We start from the raw sequence: 8,458 nt of genomic DNA on the forward strand, positions 1-8,458 counted from the left end.
CGTAACCACAGCACTACTTCCTGTCTCTGAACAAGCCTATGAGGTACCTCTATAAGTGGAATCATACAGTGTTTGTCCTTTGTCTTATTTCATTTAGCATAGTGTTTGAAGGTCCATCTGGTTTTTCTTTTTAAAGATTTTATTTATTTATTTGAGAGAACGAGTGGGAGGAGGGGCAGAAGGAGAAGAAGCAGACTCCCCGCAGAGCTGGGAGCCCAGCACAGGACTTCATCCCAGGACCCCGGGATTGTGACCCGAGCGGAAGGCAGATGCTTAACTGACTGAGCCACCCAGGCGTCCCGAGGCTCCATCTATTTTGTCACATATACCAATATTTCATTTCTTTTAATAGCTGATTAAATATTCCATTGTATGTATATACCACATTTTATTTATACATTCATCCACTGACGGATACTTGGGTCACTTTCACCTTTTGATTATTGTGAAGAATGCTGCTGTGAGCGTAGGTTAGTCCTTGCTTGCATCCCTGCTTACCGTTCTTTAGGATACATACCTGGGAGCAGATACTGGGGCTTGTGGTAGTTCTATGTTTAACTTCATGAGGAACCGCCAAACTTCTCCACAGCAGCTGCACCATTTTATGCTCCCCCAGCAGTGCACAAGGGTTCCAATTTCTCCACATCCTCCCTTACCCCAATTATTTTCCTTTTTAAAAAAATTATAGTCATTCTAGTAAGTGTTAAGGTGTTATCTCATGGGTTTGATTTACATTCTCCTAATGACGGGGCGTTTGGGTGGCTCAGTGGGTTAAAGCCTCTGCCTTTGGCTCAGGTCATGATCCCAGAGTCCTGGGATCAAGCCCCATATTGGGCTCTGCTCAACGGGGAGCCTGCTTCCTCCCCTCTGCCAGCCTCTCTGCCTACTTGTGATCTCTGTCAAATAAAAAAAAAAATACATTCTCCTAATGACAAATGATACCGTGCTTATTAGCCATTTGTGTGTCATCTTTTGAGATTTGTTCTTAAGTCTAGAACTCTAACTTTCAGCCACAAACACAAGGCTGCTCTTCTATTGGAAGAGCAGTTCAAAGCTGAGAAAATGTTTAATTGCATACAGTTCTCAAGATCTGAATTTCTTCTCTTAAATGGTATATCAGTTTGGAAAGTAAGTTCCTTTCTTATGAGTTCTGATTCTTTAAAGATTGGGTATTATGTGATATTGGTATGTTTTTGCCATTTTATTTTTTTTATTTTTAAAAAATATTTTTTTTTTATTTATCTGACAGAGATCACAAGTAGAGAGGCAGGCAGAGAGGGAGAGGAGGAAGCAGGCTCCCCGCTGAGCAGAGAGCCTGATGCAGGGCCCTATCCCAGGACCCTGGGATCATGACCTGAGCCGAAGGCAGAGGCTTTAGCCCACTGAGCCACTCAGGCCCCCGGTGTTTTTGCCATTTTATTGGTTAACTCTGGTATCTTAAACTCAGCATATCTGAAGCAATCCTTGGTTACAGATGAGATTTCTGGAATTAGGAGTAGAATAGAAGAGAAAAAGTTTGAAAAAGATGGAAAACCAGTTCTTTTTAAATGGTATTTGTATTACTATTTTTAGAATGGGGAGGGGCAGAGGGAGAATCTTAAGCTGGTTCCACACCCAACACAGAGCCCAATGCAGGGCCTGATCTCATGACCTGGAGATCGTGACCTGAGCAGAAATCAGGGGTTGGACACTTAACTGACTGAGCTATCCAGGCGCCCCAAAGAGAAGAATTTTAAATTTCCACCATATGCAGGACACCTGATAGAATAAAACCTTGCAGGGCGCCTGGGTGGTTCAGTGGGTTAAGCCTCTGCCTTCGGCTCAGGTTATGATCTCAGCGTCTTGGGATGGAGCCCCGCCTCGGGCTCTCTGCTCAGTGGGGAGCCTGCTTCCCTCTCTCTCTGCCTGCCTCTCTGCCTACTTGTGATCTCTCTGTCAAATAAATAAATAAAATCTTAAAAAAAAAAAAAAAAAAAAAACCTTGCCAGCATGTTTCCCAGGCTTCCTGCCTCTCCTACTTGGTTGATAGTCTCCTTACTGTTTACATCGTGCAGTTAGGAGAGGCTTCGCTCTTTTTTTTTTTTTTCCTTCAAGATTTATGTATTTGACAGAGAGAGATCACAAGTAGGAAGAGAGGCAGGCGGAGAGAGTGGGAAGCAGACTCTCCGCTGAGCAGAGAGCTTGGTGCCAGGACCCTGAGATCATGACCTGAGCTGAAGGCAGAGGCTTAACCCACTGAGCCGCCCAGGTGAGGCTTTGCTCTTACGGAAAGGCTTTCTACCTTTAATGCTAGAGCCAGCTTGCAGGCAGTGGTTCAAACTTACCTAGAGATGGGAGCTAGAGGAAGAAGGTGTAAAAGGGGGAAAACCAACTATTCTTTTATGTTTCTTCTGGAAACCATGTGGAGCATGTGTGCTGTCCTGGCACAGGTGTTTTCACAGGTGGTTTTTTTCTTTTTCTTTTTTTTTTTTTTTTAAACGATTTTATTTGACAGAGACACAGTGAGAGAGGAAAGTAAGCAGGGGGAGTGGGAGAGGGAGAAGCAGACTTCCCACTGAGCAGGGAGCCCCACGTGGGGCCAGTCCCAGAACCCTGAGATCATGACCTGAGCTGAAGGCAGACACTTAACGACTGAGCCACCCAGGCGTCCCTTCACAGGTGTTTCCTAACAACCAGGAGCTTCTGTGCTGTTTCCTCCGCCTGCCCTCATCTTTGCTGGGTCATTCCTGGTAGTCTTCGAAGACCCAGCTCAGATGGCTTCTCTGTAGCCCGCCGGGAGTGCTTGGACTGAGCCAGGTCTTCTTTGCCCATCTGTCGTCACACCAGCACAACAGGAGGTGATTGTCAGCGGAGTTTTACAGGGAACACCCATACACCTGCCGCCTAGTTTCTGTTATTTTTTTTTTCCAAGTTTAGCAAATAAGAGAAAAGGTGGTTTAGATTTTAATAAACGTCTTCTTAAAAACTGACTTGAAGTTTGTAATAAGTATTTTAAAACTAATTTTTGGTATAACAAAATAGAGCCCAGAATATGAAAGCTAAAATAAGCAAATTGTTTTAACAAATAATTGGAGGAACAAGCAGACAGGAGGTTTTTCCTAGGTCTTTCCTGGAATAGTGGAGTGAGTTGCTCAGTTTCAAGGTTGAAATGCCCATCTGAAAGATCCCATCTGCTTCTCCTGTTTTTGATGAGCGTCTGACACTTGGTGTGAAATTGGCACGTAATCATTTCTGAGTCAGGAGATTGGAAGACGTGTGGGTACGGCTGCATCTACCATTGAAAGTGCATCTGTTTTCATATATGAAATGTCTGCAAACTCTGAAAGCATGGGCATAGCTCCACCCTGTGGTGTGTTTGGGTTAAAGCTGTCTAAATTCTCAGTCTGTTAATTATGGGTCAGCAAGCTACATGTAGCTTATGTTTGTAAATAGCTCGTTGGAACACAGACACATCCTTTCATGTATGTGCTGTCTGTGGCTGCTTTCTTTTTTTAAGCATTTTTCTTTTTTTAAATTTATTTATTTGACAGAGATCACAAGAGAGGCAGGCAGAGAGAGAGAGGGGGAAGCACGCTCCCTGCTGAGCAGAGAGCCCGATTTGGGGTTGATCCCAGACCTGAGCCGAAGGCAGAGGCTTTAACCCACTGAGCCACCCAGGTGCTCCTTTGGCTGCTTTCTTGCTACAATAGCAGACTAGAGTAGTTGTAAGAAAGACTGGCCTACAACCAGCACAGGAGAAGCAGGATTGAGTCTCAGTAGATGTTGAAATTGGATTTGAGGACAGGAATACATTTTATAATAGGTACGTGTTAAATATTGAGTGAGTGAATTAATTATAAGCAGATGTGTCTGTACCCAATTTAAAAGTCTGAAACATTTTAAAGAAGTTATAAGCTATTTCAGGCATACAAACGTAATTTTAAAAATATCCATGTGCCATCCACATAGCCGAAGAAAGAAACCTGCCTCAAACAGTTGAAGTCTCTTGAGCATAGCTCCTGGATTTCATTCACTTGCCTCTGCACAAGAATTAGCTGTGATCCTGAATTTGATTCTTTGCATTGCCAGGTATCTATGTTTGTATGTATGTATTTAAGATTTTATTTATTAGAGCACAAGCTGGGGTGGGAAGGTGGCAAAGGGAGAAGGAGAAGCGGGCTCCCTACTGAGCAGGAAGCCCTTTGTGGGCCTTGATCCCAGGACACTGGGATCATGACCTGAGCTGAAGATAGATGCTTAACTGACTGAGCCACCCAGGCGCCCCGCCATGTATGTATGTATGAATGTATGTATTTATTTATAAAAAGATTTTATTTCAGAGAGAAAAAGATCACGAGTGCAAGCATGAGCGGGTAGAGGGGGAGGTGCAGAGGGAGAAGCAGACACCCTGCTGAGCAGGGAGCCCAATGCGGGGCTCAATCCTAGGACCCTGGGAACATGGCCTGAGCCAAAGGCAGACACTTAATCAACTGAGCCACCCAGGCATCTCTTATTTTTAATTGGCCATTTTAATTTGAGATAATTTTAGATTTACAGAAAAAATGCAAAAATAGTTTCAGTATACCTTTCAGGCAGCTTTGCTTTATGTTAGCATCTTGCATAACCATAAAATAATGATCAAAACTAAGACATTCATGTTGCTTATATTAACTAAATTACAGACTTAATTTGAATCTCTGAGTTTTTCCTGTAATACCCTTTTCCTGTTTGAGGATCAAATACACAATCCCAAATTCTATTAGTTGTCAAGTCTCCTTAATCTCTTGCAATTTGTGACAATATCTCAGTCTTTCCTTGTTTGTGACCTTGATACTTTTGAGGAGTAATAGTCTGTAATTTTGAAGGAACCCCAGTTTGGGTTTGTCCAGTGCTTTTTCAAAGTTCTGCATTATTGGGGCACCTGGGTGGCTCAGTGGGTTAAAGCCTCTGCCTCCGGCTCAGGTCATGATCCCAGGGTCCTGGGATCGAGCCCCACATTGGGCTCTCTGCTCAGTGGGAAGCCTGCTTCCTCCTCTCTCTCTCTCTGCCTGCCTCTCTGCCTACTTGTGATCTGTCTGTCAAATAAATAAATAAAAATCTTAAAAAAAAAAAAAGTTCTGCATTATTGGAAAGGACAACACACAGATCTGCCCTTCTCAGTATATCATATCGGGGGTAGGTGATGTCTATACTTATTACTGATGATGTTGACCTTGATCACTTGATTAAGGTGGTATCTGCTGGCTTCCTCCACTGCAAAATTACCATTTTTCCCTTTGCAATAAATGTCTCGGGGGCGGATACTTTGCATATGTCATGTTTTACAAATGTCATTTTTTTTTAAGCATTTGCCCACTAACTTTGCCATGTAGTAGTGATTTTCTGCTTTTCTCTTACCTTCCACATATCTTAATTGGAAGTCTGCTGTAAGAGCTGCCTCTTTTCTCTCATTTATTTGTCTATTTATTTAGTTATTTATGTTAGTATAGATTCATGGGTCTTATTTGGGGGCTATAATGCAGTATTATTATTTATTTGCTGAGGTTGTTCTAACTTTGGCCCTTGGGAGCTCTTTCATGTTGGCTCTTAGGCCCTTTGAACACTGATTTTTGGTTTTTTTGTTTGTTTGTTTGTTAGTTAGTCCTTAATTACTTCCTAGCACTACAAGATGCTCCAGGTTCATCTTCTGTTTCCTTGCCCAAGCCCTGGAATTAACCTTTTTTTCCCAAGGAGCTCTAGTTCCCGTCACTGGATAATGGTATTTAGAAACCAAACTTCTGGTTGGTAGGTGTGCTCATTGCTACTTGGATGTTACTGCTGTTAGTTTCTTTCAGAACAAAAAAGCTAGGAAATGTATGAAGTATACTAACCAATGCACATTGCACATCTTTATTTCACATCCATAAAACAAAAACCGTGAGTCTTTCCAACTCCAGTCCAGCATCATAGGATTCATTCTAGCCTTCTCTCTGTATTTCTAACAGCAAGAAACCTGACTCTTATTATCCACAATCACTTGCTTATTCAATCCTAGCTACCTATAAGGTGATTTCAGAATGGCTTAACCAATACCTCTGTGAGAAACAAATTTGCCAACTAGAGTACAGCATTTGTTCACAGTTCTTTTTAGTGTTCAGTATTTATTCAAGACATTTTCCAAAGCTATTTAGGTCCACTTCTTTCTTACCCACCTTCTTCAGTGTGGCCATGTGATTCATTGGTAACATAGTCATATTTGTTGTATATGCGTTTCATCTTTCACATCCTGGTGGATTTTTTCTTTGTTTGTTTTAAATTTACATTACATCTACATACAGTAGAATTCACTCTTTGTGGTGTGCAGTTCTGTGGTTTTGACAAATGTTGACAGGTATGCACTGCCACAGTTTGACATACGACAGTTACATCATCCCCAAATTTTCTCATGCTGTCCTTTTGTTGTTAAGCATTCCCTCCAACCCATGGCAACTGCTCATATGTTTTCTGTCTCTGAGTTTTTCTTTTCAAGAGTTTCGTATAAATGGAATTCTACAATATGTAGTTCTTTGGGTCTGGTTTCTTTCATTTACTGAAGGGCACTGAAGATTTGTCCATGATGGGTGAATCAAGTTTGCTCCTTTTTATCGCTGAGTAGTATTCCATTGTGCAGATGTACCATTGTTCATTTATTTACTAGCTGAAGGACATTGGGTGGTTTCCTTTTGTTTAGTGATTATGAATAAGAGTGCTGTAAAAATTTGCTTACTGATTTTTATGTGAACATGTTTTCATTCTTTTGGTAAACACCTAGGATTACTTCGTCATAAGGTAGGTATATATTTAAATTTACAAGAAATTCCCAAAATGTTTTCCAAACTGACTACCATTTTGTTTTGTTTTCTTTTGTTTAAAGATTTTATTTATTTATTTGACAGAGATCACAAGTAGGCAGCGAGAGAGAAGAAGAGAGAGAGAGAGGGAAGCAGGCTCCCTGCTGAGCAGAGAGCCCAATGTGGGGCTCCATCCCAGGACCCTGAGATCATGACCTGAGCCGAAGGTAGCGGGCATAACCCACTGAGCCACCCAGGCGCCCCCTGACTACCATTTTGTACATGCACCAGGAACATAGGAGAGTTCTGGTTGTTCTGCATCCTCACCAGCACTTGGCAGTACCAATTTTTGTTCTTGTTTTTTCAGTTTAGCAATTCTAGGTACATCTTGTTTTAATTTGCATTTCTCTCATGACAAAGGTGTTGGGCAGCTTTTTATATGTTTATTTGCCATCTTTGTATCTTTTTAGAAAAGTGGTTCAAATCTCCACCTATTATTTTTCTTATTATTTGGTTTTGAGTGTTCTTTCTATATTGTGGATACAAGCCCTTTGTCAGACATTGTATTTGTAAGTGTTTTTTGCACCTTTGTCAAAAATTAGTTTTGTGGATCTGTTTCTGGGTTCTCTGTTCTGTTTCATTCTTCTACGTCTCTACCTTCCACTGGTATTACACAACAGCTTTATATTAAGTTTAGAAATTGGATAGTGTGAGTCCCCCAGCTTTGTTCATCCTTCTCAAAATTGCTTTGGCTATTCTAGTTCTTTTACTTATCCCTATACATTTTACAGTGAGCTTGTTGATATCTACAAAAACCCCTGCTAGAATGTTTATTGGGATTGAGTTTCATTAGTGTTCTGTAATTTTAAGCATACAGATCCTGCATAGATTTTGTTAGATTTAAACCTAACCATTTTGGGGGAGGGGGTTAGGGAGAAGTTGGGGGGCTTATGGACATTGGAGAAGGTGTGTGCTATGGTGAGTGCTGTGAAGTGTGTAAACCTGGCGATTCACAGACCTGTACCCCTGGGGCTAATAATACATTATATGTTAGTAAAAAATTTTTTTAAAAAACCTAACCATTTCATTTTGGGAATGTTATTTAAATGGTATTGTTTTTAAAATTTCAAATTCCATCATTCATTACTAGCAGTAGAAATACAGTTGATTTTTATGTATTGACCTTGTGTCCTATAAACATGATGAACTGTTAGTAGTTCAAGATCCTTTTTGTAGATTCTTTGAGATTTTTTCTGTAAACAGTCATGTTGTCTGGAATAGAAGCAGTTGTGTATTTTCCATCTGTGTGGCTTTTTTATCTCTCTCTCGCTTTTTTTTTTTTTCTTACTGCACAGTATAATATTGGATAGTAGTAGTAAGAGAGCACATCTTGCCTTATTCCCCATCTTGGAGGAGAAGCATTCAGTAGAATTTTTGTGATTCTTTTTGTAAGGTTAAGGAAGTTCCTTTCTATTCCTAGTTTGCTGAGTTTTTGTTTGCTTCTCTGTTTTGGTCATGAATGGATTTTGTCAAACGTTTTTTCTGCATCCACTGAGATGATCACATGGCTTCTCTTTAGTTTCTTATTATAGTGGATTACATTGATTAATTTTCAAATGTGAACCAGGTTTACACTGCCAAGATAAACCCTACTAAGCTATGGTGTATTA

Source organism: Lutra lutra, chromosome 15 (genome assembly GCF_902655055.1).
Source record: "Lutra lutra chromosome 15, mLutLut1.2, whole genome shotgun sequence".
Classification (NCBI taxonomy): domain Eukaryota; kingdom Metazoa; phylum Chordata; class Mammalia; order Carnivora; family Mustelidae; genus Lutra; species Lutra lutra.